Consider the following 14,425-nt stretch of genomic DNA (forward strand, 5'->3'; position numbering starts at 1 on the left):
AGTAACAAGGGAACATTAAGGCAGTAAATCACCATCATAATTGTCTAGATATAGCCAGTCAACTGGCTTAATGAGATGGCATGTAGGATGCTGGGGAAAAGAAATGACATTTTAACAAGACAACTTGCATCAAACTGTAATTTATCCTTCACAATACATTTAATCTTTCTAGAAAGTTATCGACCAAAATCGCCATTTTGAAGATATCAGCCTCTTTAACCCTTTTGGATGACTTTGTTAAATCAACAGAAGCATACAAAGACATTGTTTAAATGTTTGAAAATACAGGCCTGCAAGATGCTGTATATCAACCTCACTTCTGCTGGTACTGTAGCATGTGAAATTCAAAATATTTCCTCAGAAAAGGCAGTCACTCAGTGGTACTTTTTTTCATTCTGCAAAGGGGGGGTCCCTACCTACATGTCTACCTTCTCCGGATCAGGAAATTCACTGGACCTGCACCTTCCATGTGCAACCTCAAACCTCATTCAATTATCTCAGCTTCAGCACAAAAGTGAAAAGCTTCTGGGAACTGTCAGTACAGAGGTTTCTGCAGGCAGTTCTCAGCGATGGGGCCAACCCAGTGCCCATGAGGCGCAGTTAGGAAGGCCGTGGGCACTGTGAATCAGCATCAGGCACACAGGTCCTTGCGGCTCCTGGCTTCTTCCAATTTAATATTTCTGAGCTCAACGCAGATTAGGATAAACAGGGAAAAATATAAATCACAAATGCTTCTCTTAGTTCTCTCTTTAGTTCCTGGTTGAAATGCTTATTGCGTGCTGTTCTCACTTGAATTGTTTGGTGCCTGAGACACAAAGCCTGTCTCCCTCTCCCTCATCTGCTTCCTTGAATTTTCTCATCCTCCATCCCACCTATTGTTGTCTCTCTTTTCTTATTACTTTTTCCTCCTTTCCTTCCAACCTCCCATTTCTCAACTTCACGGAGTCCGTCCAAATTGCCTGATGACCACTGATTTAGACGTAAGTGGAACGTAAGGATTTCACGTGGCTCTTTTCTGGCCAAAAGCTCACCTCCTCTTGTGCTGCTGAGCTTTACTGGGCTGGTGGCTCTGCCTTAGTGCCACCACGCTAGTAGAGCAGCTCTCCTTAGGGGTCCTTAAAGGGGTTATTCTAGAAATATGTGTTTGGACACTTGCTCCCCAAGCTGGAAATCAATTAATTTGTTAACAGTGTTGACCCCAAAAATGCAAACAACATGGAAGTAGGTAAGACTAAATGGTGACCGTATCTGCCTTGACCTCACTGACTTTCTCTCCCATCTACTCTACAGGCTCTGTAACTTGCCAGCTGTGGAAATGGAGGCACAGAAAGGCTGTGAACCTGCTCAGTGACCTGCGTGGTATGAGGCAGAGCCTGGCTCCTAGCTTCCCAACTCCCACCGCCTCTCTAGGGAGGCAGGTAAACAGGACATGGTTGGAGGCCTTTATAAAAACACACACAGTCAGAGACCTTGATAATACTGTACACAGTATTCCAAGAGTTAAAAACCATTTCTCAGGGTAATGGGGAGTGACAGTTTCATGGATACTCCTTTAGGAGTGATGAAAATGTCTTGGAACCAGTCAGAGGTGACAGTTGCCTACCGCTGCAAATAGACCAAATGTCACTGAATTGTATGCTTTAAACTGGCCTGTCATGAATTATCTGAATTTTATACCCACGGAAAAAAAGCCAGTTCTCAGCATCTTGGTGCATTTTCTGCACAATTGTACTACAATCTATGTAACCATTCCTCTACTAATGGACCAGCAGGTCTCCAAATATTTGCTGTGCAAATGCTATTTTAGAAAAAAATCTCCTCAGACTTACATATTTGGTCAGCTTACATTTTGTCAGTCTATCTCACTGCCCCCATGGGAGCCTCTATCTCCTCCTTCCCCTTCCTCTCAAGCCCTATCCTCCTAGGCCCCCACTCTGGCCTCTGAAAGTTGGACCTTTGCCCAGCCAAGCCAAGAAGCTCAGTCCCCCCCACAAGGGAGCTTGTAAATGCAATTTCCCCTCAGATGGGCCTCTTCCTGGGAGGAATTTTCACATCAGCTGCTAAAAATATACACAATATTCTGGAATTCAGTTAAAACATGAGCCCCGCCCTTTACCCTGAAGGGCAAATGTGCCATCTCCAAAAGAATTCACCTTTGAATCCTGACTTAGCTTCTCACCCCTCCCTTCCCAACACAGTAGGGCAACAGCCATTTCCCAGGTTCCTCAGACCCAGAACTGTCCGACGCAGACTGTCACTGGGTTAATAGTGCCTGCCCTGGCATAAATAAACACCTCTACTGCTTTCCAGCAGGTGAAGCGAGAACACACCTCTCCTTTGCCGCTTCTCCTTCGTGTCCCCCTGCTTTCTCTAAATGCCTGGCCACGTGGCCTCCTCACACCTCAAAGATCACATTTCACCCTCTGTCAGCTGGAGCCTGAAGTTCCTGAAGTTCTAGGTACCTCTTCACCTACCAGCCTCCACGTCCTATGAAAGAACTTACTAAAGGAACAGAGAAAGTCTCGGCCCCATGTCTCCATCACCCACTTTGGGAAACACAGCATCTTAGTTCAAGACTTGTCTCAGTAACGACTTCTTCTTCTTTTTTTTACATAAAACACCTCCAGAAAGCACATCTGTGGCAGAATCTTACAAAAGTAATGTCTTCCAAGAATCTAATTATTCAGATTCTCTATGACTAGAAATTTTGAACTCTCAGGGGTTTGGGTTTACCCCTCAGGGGCAAGCATCCAAAAAATGAGAGGCTGGAAGCAGTGAGCAGCTTCCTGAGGGATGGGAGACACCTGTTACACAGGAACCCGCAGAAGCACAAAGGCCATCCTCTCATTTTCTGAGAGCTAATTGTTCCCAGGCCCAGAGGGACTCCTCGCCACATAATCAATTTCTGCAGAGATTTCATTCCCTGGCAAGAATAGCCTTTGCTTTAATTTTTTCTAGTGAGCTTAACCCATTTAATTCCATATAATGCTTTAATGAGGCTCTATCCTCATACAAACTCTCACATTTTTAAACATCATTGTCCACTTCAATCTAGAAGCACTGACAAAATTGTCTGGTTTACTCAAACTTGAGCTGAGCCTATGGTATGTCAGAAAGCAAAGAGACAAAAGCAAAATTCAAACAAAAGCAGTTTTTTAATTTGATTGTTCACTTGGTCAGTAGTTAAACTGACTGCTCTACTGCACTGGCTAGTGATTTGGTCAATGTGATTAGCTGAGTCCCTTACAGCTTTCAAACCATATAGATAGCCAAATTCTAGGAACTCTTCTAAGTCACTCTGTGCTCTCTTGCTTTAAAAGAAACCAGAAATAAGGCTCCTCTCAATACTGGAGGGGAAAGATCCTGCCAACTCTTGATGACTAAGAGATGTCAAAAAATGCAACGGGTTGGGACATATCATCCAGAATTAAAATACCTGTCAAAAAAGTTCTGATAACTTAATTCTGCAAGCAAGAATCTCTGGAAACACAAATATCTGGGATTCTGAGAATTTTTAGTTTATCTGGTTGGGAATTCTGCAGAATCCTATCTATGAATTTCAAATGAATTCACCTTTTACTTTGTAGACACCGCGAAGGGTAACAAGCCGATTACTCCACAGAGGCTCTTCTTGGTGGTCTACAGCAGAACTCTGGGTAACACACTCATGATTAACTGCCCTTCCGGGCAGAGGTTGAACAGATGGGGACCCTGTATCAACCAGTAGCCAAGTGCTTTCTTTAAGTTCTGCAAGATGTCATTCCAGGGGCACTCTGCGCTGACAGAACTGTAACTGGAGCTCCATGCCCTCCTGCTCCAGCCTCTGGCTGCCCAAGCCCTCCGGTTCATCTGCTGCCACCTCAGTGGAGGGCAGCTGCTCAATGTTGAACTGGAATGTCCTCGCTCCTCTCATCATTCCAGCCTATTTCCTGACAGCCAAACCAGGCCGCCCTCCAACAGGGTACAAACACACACTCACACACTCAGGCTTCATTTAAAATTACTTTAATAAGTTGGCATCTTCTTCCTCATAGCCTTTGAAAGGGTTCAGAACAAACCTCCCCAGGCGTGCCATACATTTTGGCATGCAGATGATTCTGAGCTGGAGATAACCAAGACTCGAGGATGAACCTTTATCTGTTTCTTAACTCCTAGAATTATTTAGATGGGGCAGGAGGCTTACCTATAATAAGAATTATTACCAGGAATAATGTTTTATGACCCATCTGTATGTCAGGGCAAACAGCTAATTAGCAAACATCTGCCTTTTTTAGGTCCTATGAATTAACCTCTTTCCTTTCTAAAGCCCAGACCTTTATCCCAGTCCATAGCTCAGGGGCAAATACACCCCTTTCTACTTTCCTGTCCTTTGACCCCTTCTCTCTCTGTGGGTTCTCTGCATGTACAAAATTTAATTTATTTATCTCCCATTAACCTGTCTTCATTAACCTTGAAGCATAAGGGAAGAATTTTCTAATGCCTTCTGTTAATCTCTCCCCCATTTTGTTGGATTTTCAAATACAAACAAATCTGTTATCCATGATGATCAATGAACTTTTAACAACCTTTCTAAGAACAGAAACACCCATTGATCTGCACCTCAGTTTCCCCTCTTAAAAATGAAGGCATCTGCCAGTGGTTTGAGAAGGATGAATAGGATTATGTTTTCAGAGGCTCTTTAACTTCAATGTGCAATGATGCCAGCAGAGCACAAAGTACCATTTTTCCTTCGGGCAGAATAATTAAAGCAAAATCTCATGAGTCCCACTGCTATGCATGTCTCTCAATTTGATCATGCAGTGGTTTTTAAGAACAGAGCAGCTCTGTGTCATTTATTTATAATCGCTCTTCATTGTTACCATGGGGCATTCAGACACATCACCTTCGGGCTCTGGGGAACTGTTCACATTCATTAGGGAAAGGAAACAGTCTTTCTTTCAAATAAGCAATTTGATTGCTTCAGGAATAGGTCTGTAATTACTGGAGCGCAGGGATGTGTTTTTGTTAATAAGATGAAGAAACCAGCCCGGCTCTACATCAGAGGGGGCTCGGCCCCTCCTTCCAGAGAGATGGTAATTAAAAGGGGGTGGCAGTGGTTTCCTGTGTCCTGTGTCAGGGATGGCACTGGACTGGAGACACCAGAGGACATGGTGTCTTGTTCTATGTGGGTGACCCAAGTCTCTACAGTGGGTGATTGTAGAGAAGCCTTGGGGCTAGGGAGAGGACTTGCCTGAGGCGCCAAGTGAACTCCCCGCTCATGCAGTGGCGGGAGAGCAGGGTGGTAGCTGCAATCCTGACAGGCCTTAGAATCACATGTTCCATGTCCAGAGGCCACATCAGATTCAAATTGGAGTGGGAAATTCAGGAAGATATGATCCCTGAAATTTGACAGACACGTATCCATGTCTTATTAGCAAAGGGTAATGCAGTTTCCTGAATTTCATCGGATCAGCACTTTTGATCTTTATCTAATTAGTTAACCTGACACACAGTCATTTCTTGTCCTGTTCCAGGGGAGGTGCCTGGCTCTGGGGTGAAGTCTGCAGCCTTGAGGAACTGCTCTACTGACAGACATGTGACCTACTGTGCTTCGTGTGCTACCGGGACTGACAGCCCCTCTGCTCAGGCTTGCTTTCACATCCACACCCAGTCTTTGCTGTTTCCCCCTAAGCCCCGCTTTCTAGTGAGCTGTTACAAAGAACAAGGCACAAAATTACACCACAGCAAGAAGCCCTACTTTGTCTTCTTTGACTAACATCAGAAACATCAAAGAAAATGCATTTTGAAGGCATCCTACATAAAAGCCAGATGGCAGCATTTCTGTTGGGCGGTAGTAAGTCCTCCCTTGGCATCATCCACAGGTTCTTGGAAAATGCAACTTTAAGGAAATGACGTGTGACTAAACCAATTTCACCAAAGGCTAATTAATATAAATAAGCCAGGTGCCTATGGCCTATTTGTGGTCATGAAGACATCACAAAACTTCTACAGACCCCTAACACCTGACAGGAAACAACCCCGTGTATTTGTTCCTTCCTTCATTGTTCGGCCACTTTCATCTGTTCTGAGTCCGGAGTGTCAGAGCCTCCACGGTGGCGGCTCCGAGACCCACCTTGAAAAGGGCACCCTTTCCTGCAGGCGCATCCAACACACCCAATTCACCCCACTGTGACAAATGAAGCCCCTCAGCGAACCTCACATGCACATCGTCAGACTGTGGGAAGGAAACAAATACCCACCAAAAGCCCACGCAGACGTGAGGTAGACATGCCGACCTCCGCCAGGAAGCGACTGGTTTATGCTAACCAACACTATGGAGGCATGACTTCATTCAGGGACCTGTTGTGCCCGGTGAAGATAGTGTCATGACTGAGGGTGGAAACAGCGTAAGAGGACACATCAGCCCTGGGTAATGGAGGCTGACTTTTCATTTTAGTGAAGAGATGCAGAAGTATGAGGATTTGAAGTTGATTTTCAAAGTCAGTATCTCACGGGAAACACTTTCTTTCCAAAAAAATCAATTTCAGAACAGAAACAAATGCTTTTCTTGCTCCACAGGACAGAAGCGGTTACTCGTTGCGTTCAGAGAAGATGCTGCTGGTGTCGTTTTAGAAGGTGCTCTTAAACTGTCTCCTCTCCAGTGACAATGGATCCATTATTATTGACATATCTCTTCCTGACCCTCATGCCCCATGGCCTACCTTGGGGAAAAGGGGACAAGGTTTTGAAGGGTAGCACAGGGTGCCAGCCCCGAGATGCCATCTGGATGTTTTGATTCTTCTAGGACGTAGGCACTTGAAAACAGCAAATACTGCGAGAGGTTTTCACTGAACCCCTTTACCCGTCTCAAGAAAACTCCTCCAAGAGGAACTCAGTTGTTACAGAACCCCCCCCAACTCCCCACCCCACTCCCCGCACCAGGAGTGAGGTCAGTCAGAAAGGAGTGACTCTGTTCCAGGAGACTAGAAGGTGACACCACAGTCAGGCAAACTTGTCACAATCCATCCTACCTTCCATCTCTACTTCTACCCAAAAAGATTTACTCTCTGAATAGCGGCCTATGTCCCTTGCCCCCTTTCTCTGTTAAGATTATTTTTTTTTACTTATTTTCTTTTAAATTTATTTATTTGTGCATACAGAGCTGGGCTACAGGCCAGAGGCTCAGGGGCGGTGAGAGGCTTCACCAGAGACAGAGCAGGGAGCAGAACAGGCAGATCGACGAAGTACACTGCTGAAGGGAGCAGCGGGCGGCTCAGGAGAGGTCTGCCACGCCATGTGGGTCACCTCCGGGGCAGGCGGGAATCGAACTCATGCGGAAGCGGTTTTACCTTCTCAGTGAAGTGCTTTAACCCGCTGCGCCACCAGGGAGGGCCTGTTAAGATTATTTTAACATGGAATTTTAATTCACCTTGGGGTGTTCCTCAGTTTTGCCCTGGACCTCACCCACATGTAATAAGGTAGATCTCTTGATAAACTTATTCATCTGTTTTATGACGAGGGTCGTAAGAACTGAGAAAAATAAAAGGAAAATTCAACAGTTTAGAGGATGCTCACTGTGTTAAGACTCTTTGGTGGCAAGTCCAGTTTTTTAGAACAGGACTTAGGCACAGAGAAGGAATTTGGCAGATGGGCACAGAAGGGCACTAGGGAACTGAGGGCAGGCATGCACTCAGGCCAAGAAGGGCTGGGAGGGAAAGCACCCACATGCCCCCAGATGTACTCTTGGACCATCTCTCTATTATCTTGCACATCTGCTTCATTCTTTGACACCAGAGGCCAATTTTTTCTGCTTCCCTTTTCACAAAGCTGAATATGGCTTAACCACAGCTAATGACTTTATCTGTGACTGTTCCAGTCATTAGCAGAAATTGACTGGCTGTCTCTGCATTCCTATTCCTGGAAGAGTGAATACGACTGGCCCTGCTCTTGATCAAGGCTCTGAGGCTAGCCAGGTGTGTTACATACACAGGCAGAGTCACTAGGAGCCCCATCAGTAGATCAGGGGTACGTCTCAGAGAGGGTGGGATGGGCTGCGAGCTGGAATACTGCATGTTGGTAAAAATACCCTCTAAAAGTGACTCCAAGATGGCCACCAAACTCTGAAAATACAGATAGATACATAAGGGTGATTGGTTAATATTACATGGTGAAATAATGTTATTTGTGTTTCCAGACTTGGTGTACTATGGGTTGTATTACAGAAGAGGACCCTACACTCCAGAGAAGAGGGGAGGTAAGGGGCACGAACCCATGATGCTGACATTAATCTGAGCTAACGAGTCATCAATGCCCATGTGGATCATGTAAATAAGGTTCATACATAATAAAGAGATAATTACCTCTGCTTTCTACTTACAAGCAAATATTCTCCAGTTGCAGAAAAGACTTAGCAGGCTAATTAGTAGCATTCATTGCCCTAGTCCACCAAGAATGATTCATGCTAAATCTTAAGTAATCCAAACCCTTGTGCTCAACACTCCAGTTCGCTATCCCTAGCTCCATATTTATTTACAGCTCCTCTGTTGGGCTTTCAGCAGCTTTAGGATCATGCATACATTTAAAAATACACATTTAAAAAATATATGTATATATGGTCTCTTTAGTATGGGAGCTTCAGTGTAGTTAGACTTCTTTTATGTCAGCTAAGGGCCCCTAAGGCCATTTTCAGGTAAAGATAAAGGGGAGAGGGTTGTATCATCTTTTATGAACTAGACTTAGCATCATGCTTGCTGCATTCCATCTGTGAGAAGCAATGATTCAAACTGACCGACAATTAACAGGAGTAGAATTAGACTTTCTTTTGATCGGCAGAAGGTCAAAGGATTTGTGGGCCTGTTTTCAAGTTACTATAAAAAGTTTACTTTTCTTGCATAAGAAGCACAAAGAATGATATCCCAAGGCTACTGCAATGCTATCAGGCTTTTCCAATCTCTTTTCTCAGCATCTTTAAGGACCTGGTTTATCATGCTACTGCAACTCCAGCCATCACACCTGTTTTCTAGGCAGCATGTAGACTGAAAGTCATTGGTCCCCACTCCACTCCCTTACTGCCTTAGCAGGAAAATAAAACGCTTTCACTAAACAACTAAGCATCCAGCTGACTTCTTAGATTTAATTGCCCAAAATTGGGTCAGAGGTCTGTAGGAGCTGAATGGAGCTGGGAGAGGAAGCTGAGCTGTCAGGCGTTGGAGTAGCCAGTTAAAACAAGGATGGGCCCTCCCTGGTGGCGCAGCGGGTTAAAGCACTGCACTAAGAAGCTTAAGCCACTTCCGCATGAGTTCGATCCCCACCTGCCCCGGAGGAGATCCACCTGGTGTGGCAGACCTCTCCTGACCCGCCCGCTGCTCCCCTCAGCAGTGTACTTCATTGATCTGCCTGTTCTGCTTCCCACTCTGTCTCTGGTAAATCCTCTCACCCACAGCATCTCTGGCTTGTACCCCAGTTCTGTATGAGTAAATAAATCTTTAAAAAATTAAAAAAAAAAAAAAAACAAGGAGCCAATAGGAGAGTAACAGTGAAGCCTGAAATCACTTGGTAAAAGAGCATAGCAGGAAGTCAAATCAAGAGAAAGCTTCCTCCTCCATACCATTTCCCCACAAAAAGGTGTACCCACACAGACCTGGGGACTATCTTATTCTGGAGGAAGCAAACAAATGGTCCCTGCTGTCCTTTGGACCTACAGGGAATGGTATGTGAAGGAGAAGGGCTAAGAGTGTCTTTCAGTTTCCCCAGGAAAGAGCTTGCTGTCTAGGAATGCAAATGAGAGCAGAGCCAGCCCGGCCTCCCTGAATCCTTAACTGCAAATCCCCTTTGTTCCTGCATTGGTGTGCCCTGGTGAGTTCTGGCAGGTAAAGCTTTGTAATTGCCCAGGGCCCGACCCAAAAAAACCACCCAGGGTGTTTTAACTAGAAGCTAGACACCTCCGTTTCCACTTAGCTGCAAGAGAAACTGCAAAGTCAAGAGCTTTTCTTTCTAGCTCCTACCATAAAGACAGAGAGGGCAGAGGTGCATGGGAAAGCGTGTTGAAACAAGAGACCAGCATTATCCTGTCAAGCAGCTCAGTTCCCAGAGCTGTGCTCACTTTCCTGGGATGACTGTTGGGATGTTTGAGGACTCAACTATGATATTTACAAGTATAGATGTAACAGATGTCAAGGAGGAGAAAGAAATCATGTGAGTCTGAGGTAAGAGAAGTCGGGAAATAATTGGGGAAGGAGGAAATGAGAGGAGTGGGTAGCAAGACAAAGAGGGGCCTCGTAGTGGTCATGAGAACAGGGGTGAGCGCAGAGACCGGGAGCTCAGTGTCTCCAGCCAAAGTCAGGCTGGTTTGGTCTCACTTGACGTTCAGAGTGTGACAGGCCCTCCATGCCCTGTTCCTTTAGCCCTGTCCATGGCATCAGGAAGCTGGTTGTGCCTGTTTGGGGGTGACTTCCTTGCCAGCCTAAAGGATTTATCATCCCACGTGACTCTTGTAGGTCCTCAGACTCCTTTTCAAGCTGAAAGTTCTACAAATGAACATGGCCGAGCTCCATAAGTTTAGTTTCTGTTCTGCTGCTAGTCTGCCAGCAACTGTAGGGTCACACTGATGGGGGGAAATCTCCCAGCTAAATTCATTTTTTAACACTTGGTTGTGGTTTTGTCTTGTGATTTTCTTTCTTTCTTTCTTTCTTTTTTTTTTTGCCAAAGTCAGAGATGAATTAGCAATGACTTAGTAGCCAATTAAAATTCATAGCGCTCTATTCCGTGACCCTTGGGTCAGAAATGCATTTCCTTCGATCCTTAGGAGAGTATGCCTCTCGGGTTTTTGGGGGTGAGAAAAATTCATATCCGGCTCTCACGTTCTCATCCTTTGTACAGGGTGATGACCAGCTGTGTTGTTTGTGATACCCAGAGGCAGCTCCTAATTCCCTCCTCACTTATTTCTCTGAGATGTGGGAGAGAGAATTTTTGGCCCCAGCTGCCAGCAAGCAATTCTCAGCTGCAATTCTGTACAAGCTCTGCATCAAGAAGAGACATGGAAAGTGGTTAGGGCAAAAGTGGTCTGATTTCCAGGTCTGAGATGTGAGTATTCTAATGAGCTGATAAGAGACAGGAGTAGAAGGATACCTTTGTCAGGTACCTTGCAGGTGTGAAAAACATGCTAAAGATGAGATGCATCTTCTCTTCCATGAGCTGTGACGTCACTAGCCGGTTTAGGATCTGTACGTGAATCTAAACAGATGGAAAAGTCTAGTTTGCAAAGTTCAGAACTTCCCATTCCAGCAGGATTAGAAAGCTCTCAAATTCCTACTAGTTGACAAATCTTTTTTGTTGATGGCTATTCCACTGAGGAAAAAATAATCTTTGACCTTCAGTCATTAAAAGGATTGGCTACAAGCAAACAGTCTCTTTATGTCTCTGTATTTATATTAAGAGCAAACGCTTTCCAACATGGAACATCTGTGGAGATAATATGCCATTTCTGATGCTGACTGTCAAAGGAACAGGGGGAAAAAAAGGATCTAACTAGAAAGAAATGCAAATATAGCTAGCTAGTTAGCCAAGAGGGCAAAGGCAGGGGAGACTTACATTAACCCGATCTTCACAGTTGCTAAAAACCTGACAGGAAAAATGAATTTTAACTAGCTGTCAAGCCATTGGTTATTCATGTGTGACAAAAAAACAAGGGGCACTTTAATTTTTTTCCTTGTCAGTTTGAAACAGAGAGACTGTCAACTCCAAAAGTGCAGTGACTAAACATAGCAGAGAAGGACACCCTTCTCCCCACGCCCCATCTCAGGCCAACCTCACGGCCAGCCTGCTGTGCCATTACTTCATCGGCAGGCCAGGCCTCCTCCTCTCCGGGCTATTTCTTTTTGGGGAAGACCATGCCCCAGAGCTTTCCTATAGCCCTGCAGGAATTCCCAGTACGGAAATGTGGGATGAAGTTGGGCCCCTTTAACAAGACATGAGCTCATCTTCCCTAGCCACTGTCTGGCACCATCAGTGAGATCCTTTGATCATATATGAGTTCGCCAGTCCCTGGCCTGGTGCCAATTTAATTCAAATCAACTTAACACAAATATAAGTATCAGGTGCTAGTACTATGTGCGCTGTCGTGGACTATTCTTTCATAATTTCAAAAGTGCTGGCTACCTGGTAATAGTCACAGGCATTCCCAGGACAATTTGTGTGTTTAGGAAATGTCATGAGAATTAGTACAACAAACATTTATTGAATGCTTCGTTACTGTCCTGTTCTCAAGGAATTTACCTTCTAGTTGTGGAGATGGGTGATAACTCAAAATCAAAGAAAGAAATAACAACTTAAGATGGGGTGCTCAGAAAGGCCCTCTCTTCTAAGATGTTTGAAGCGAGATTTAAATGAGGAGCCAGGCAAAGAAAAATAAGGTGGAAGAAAGTTTCAAATTAACACAAGACCAGAAAAGGCATCTAGAGAAGTCAGAGATATAAGCAGGAGCTATATTCCAGGGCCCTGCAGATCCTGTTAGAGATGGGGTTTTAATAGAATTTCAACAGGAAGCCATTTAAGGGTTTTCATCAGGTGATGGAAATAGACTCTGTAGTAGCAAGAATTCCAGTGAGGAAACTTTGCAACTGTCCAGGCAAGTTGCAGTGATAGTCTGTCATTTTCACAAATGAACAGTCTGCGCTACCAGGCTCATACTGCAATTTTGATCAAGCCTTACCTGAACCTCATGCTAATGCATGTTTGATGGACTGATTTTCAATCACACGTTATTTTGTTATTTCCTGAAGATATGGGGTTCCACCTGAAATTTACTCTGATACCTCATTTGAATGTACCCTTCTGAAAGCAACAATAGGCATTTGAGAAATACTTGATTATGACTTCAACCAGAGATGAGATCACTGATAAAAATGGACCTGCATTCCTGTCCTTATTCATGACTGTACCTCTATCACCCAGCATAAAGGTTAACATATAAATATTTGTTGAAAGGGTTAGTATAAAAGCCTAGTAAAATCTAGGGAATACTAGAAATACAAGGGAATATTACAATTAAGTCTTAGAAATCCATCCAAACAGCTCAACTAAGTAGCCTTGAACACTAACATTGGGATTTGAAGACTGTTTGGGGGGGAAGAGTGGGATGGACCTGAATAAACTCCAACCGTGACAGGACAGCATCCAAAGTTTATTATTTCTCCAACTTTTCTGGGCTCCTGACCCTACAGATGAGTCCATCTCAACCTGAGTGCCCCAGCTCTCATTCTCCGAAGACAGTGTAGAGTGGAGCTCACCCACAATGCCCTGCTGGGCGTCAACCCTTCCCAGCCCCCTTCTCCTCTGCCCTACTTCCTACTCTACATCCAAAACAAGGAAGTAATCAAGCCCTAAATCACTATTTTTATTTCTTGGAGTAAACTTAAGGCTGAGAAAAGGCTCTGGAATGATTGCCCTGGGGATGAAAGTCCATCTGGAAACATAAATAATGTGAAATTCATCCCTCCATGGAAGCCCCACAAGACCAATTAGACTATCATCCTTTCCTAGAATTCCTGCCAATGTTTTATGGGGTCACCAGAAAGTTAAATCTTAAGTGGAAAGGGCACAGACATATATAGGGGGCCGTGAACTGGTGGGGTGAAGGAAGTGGAAACAGACTACAGGACTATTCCAGGGACACAGCTGCCTCTCAGTGCGGCTCTTCCTGACAGGACATTTCTCCATCCACCGAGACTTCTACTGGGTGACTGGGTGCCAGGCATGCTTCTGGGCACTGGGCACAGTGCAATGAACAACACTCTCTTCCGGGGCTGGTGGTACAGGGGAGTGGGAAGACAGGCCAGAATGGAATCACTAGACGTGGTGCCAAATGTCAACAAGTGGCTTCTAGTCCTCTTTGTGGTACAGGCTCCCAGAGCAATGAAAGGAAACTGAGGTTTTGGCTTCACTGGATTTGAATGAAATAGGCGCCCTGCCCTTTTTCTTGAGAATGTGGGACATAATCATATTGTTTGAAAACTTCAAAATATTAAGAACTTTGGTGTACATTTGTTTCCTCAGACTTGCCTCAACTGGCAAAGTCCAAGGGAGAGGTATGTGGCAACAGGTGTCCTTCACTGGAGCACTCACCTGACACAGAGGGGACTAAGCCAGCCAGGTGTCGGCTCCACTGGGACACACACATTGTCATAAAACTGCCAAGTGCCCGTAATTCCCCACCTTGGAACTAGAAATTATCGGCCTTCAAGGAAGAGAGTCAACGAGCAGTTGTCTTCTGTAGTGGTGACAGTTCTTAAATTTTCATTTCTGAAGAATCACACAATGAATCTGTAACAGAGAGATCCTAGCTTCTCCCCCCAGAAATTCAGAGTTGGAAGGTCTGGGAAAGAGTCCAAGAACCCATATTTTACCCCTATCCCTGCTACAGGTGACTCCACACTTGGAGAGTATCACA

Source organism: Condylura cristata, unplaced genomic scaffold (genome assembly GCF_000260355.1).
Source record: "Condylura cristata isolate star-nosed mole 26May11 unplaced genomic scaffold, ConCri1.0 scaffold00014, whole genome shotgun sequence".
Taxonomy (NCBI): Eukaryota; Metazoa; Chordata; class Mammalia; order Eulipotyphla; family Talpidae; genus Condylura; species Condylura cristata.